General features: G+C 33.7%; 1 pseudogene; it reads left to right on the top strand.

Moving 5' to 3' along the window:
• The first annotated feature begins 1,242 nt into the window (after positions 1-1,242).
• On the top strand, positions 1,243-1,818 carry LOC143408665 (small ribosomal subunit protein eS7 pseudogene; annotated as a pseudogene).
• Positions 1,819-2,539: the final 721 nt, after the last annotated feature.

The following is a 2,539-nucleotide window of genomic DNA, read 5'->3' as shown; positions in this document are numbered from 1 at the left end:
TTTATTTTTATGTGGTGCTGAGGATCAAACCCAGTGCTTTCTACATGCTAGGCAAGTGCTTTACCACTGAGCCACAACCCCAGCCCATAACTGCCTTATAAATGGTCAGAAAAGTCTTTCTTGGCAATTACCTAAAGTAATGAGCAACAATTACTGTTATATTAGTTTTTGATCAATAGTACAACATATTTTCCCATGATTATCAGTTGTAAAGAAAAATTTTGAGCAAACATGAAACTTAAAAATAGTCTATTGCATTCACATTTAGTCAGAAATACGTAAAATTAGCTCACCAATTTTTTTCATTCCACTATATGCAGATGGTTTTCTTGACTTTATTTCTATGTTGTCACTAAAACAATACATTTGAATGTTTCTTGATGGTTTACGTAATTTCAGCAGCACAAATTTTCAATAGTAAGTAAAAATAGGTAATTAAAAGATATGTTTTCGTTTGTTTGCCCAAAGTCATCTTTTAAAAATACTTTGTAGTTGCAAATGAGTCTTTTGAAATACTATTTTCTTTTAATTAAAGAGTAGTCTGATTTCTGTGAGATTTTATGATAAGCATAAGTAAAATAAAACTGTATCTCAAATTTTTCTTAGTCAAACTGTTAGCAAAATATCTAAAACATTTAAAAACTAAAAATAGTGATTAGTACAAAGAAAGTAATATTGTGCAGCCTAAATTTATCTAATTTAGGGAGATGAAGCTTTAAAATCATGACATTGCAAATACAATATTAGGCAAAAATAGGAGTCAGTGAAGGACCCAGAAGTTTAATATGCTTTAGCTTTATGGTAAATTCACTCTCAATATCCACTAAAAGCAAATTTGTGTATTTGTTTTAGAGCAGATAAAATGACCAAATCATAAAAAAAGTTCTATCTCGACAGCTTGAAAACAGAATTAAAGTCAGTTCCAAGGTGAAAATAGGCTAAGTACTACCAAGGTGGTGCTGAAAAAATAAAGTTTTATCATAAGCAAAAAATTAAGTATTAATTTAAACCTGAGTGAGAGTCATGAACATTAAGATAAACCTGATTACTGTACAACCATCACCTCTTCCCTTCACAATCATTAGGTAAGTGAGAACCAAGTGCAACATTTTCTTCATTTTATTTTATTTTTAAAATTTTCTTTAAATTCAGCTGAAGAAATTTTAATTCCACTGCCATTCTGAGTGTAAATAAATCCACAACTAGCTCTTTCTAAGCGGGCTCTCCTTAAAAGACTGTACCATGTTCAGCTTGAGCACCAAGATGGTGAAGCCCAGTAGCCAGAAGCTGGACGAGTTTGTGTCAAACATATCACAGGTGCTTCTGCAGCTGGAGATGAACTTGTTCCTCAATGCCCAGCTGCAGGAGCTCAACATCACAGAGACAAGAAAATTGAAGTTGGTTGTGGTCAGAAAGCTATCATAATATTTGCTCCAGTTCCTCAGCTGAAATCTCTCCAGAAAATCCAACTCTAACTTGTGCATGAGTTGGAGAAGAAGTTCAGTGGGAAACGTGGTTTTTAGTGTTTAGAGGAGAATTCTGCCTAAACCAACTCAAAAAAGCCAAGCCACCGCAAAAACTTTCCAGAAGCCTCAGTCTGACAGCTCTGCATGATGTGATCCTGAGGACTTGTTATTTCCTAGTGAAATTGTGGGCAAGAGGATTCGTCGTGCAAAGCCGCATGGCAATGGGCTCAGAAAAGTTCACTTGGACAAAGCACAGCAGAACAACGTGGAACACAAGGTTCCTTTTCTGGTGTCTATAAGAAGCTCAAAGGGCAAGGATGTTAATTTTGAATTCCCAGAGTTTCACTTGTAAACAAAATGACTAAAGTATCATTTACAGTAAAAAATAAATTAATTGGGGCTGGGGTTGTGGCTCAGTGGTAGAGCACTTGCTTAACATGTGTGAGGCACTGGGTTCAATTCTTAGCACCACATATAAATAAATAAAATAAAGGTCCATTGACAACTAAAAAATTTAAAAATTAATTAATTAAAAAATAAATCTATAACCATACAGTAAAATCTGAGGTTATATAAATATTAAAATTGTACAGAAAATAAAGAAATTGTTTTTATACTAATTAAGCTTAAACATTTAAATCATGATTCTGCCTTATACTGCCTTCGTTACCTGGAGATATAATTTTGTCTTTGTAGGATTAAGTTTGTTCATCAATAGAAGGTAGATCTAATTGAAAGTAGTGTCGTAAAAAATGAGAGATGATGTTTGTAAGATTTTTGCCATGTGGGAGATTAAGTAAACCATAGTTTCTGAATTCTAGCAGTCAATACAAGTGATGCCTGTGGAAAGTTTGACTTCAACTGCTTATTTGTGACCAAAGCTACCGAAAACACTAGATAGGACTCAGTTACCTTGAGTATTATACAAATATAGTGTGTGTGTCTATGACTTTAACCATGATTCAAATCAGTTTGGTCTAGACAGGTTAAACCAAAACTCAATTCTAGGGAAAGTTACCTCACATTTTGCCATAATGTAGAAGAAACCAGAGAAACTTGCGATTTCTGCTTAA

Source organism: Callospermophilus lateralis, chromosome 10, assembly GCF_048772815.1.
Source record: "Callospermophilus lateralis isolate mCalLat2 chromosome 10, mCalLat2.hap1, whole genome shotgun sequence".
Taxonomy (NCBI): Eukaryota; Metazoa; Chordata; class Mammalia; order Rodentia; family Sciuridae; genus Callospermophilus; species Callospermophilus lateralis.
Note: the sequence above shows the minus strand (reverse complement) of the source record. Positions and strands in the feature narration are given on the sequence as shown.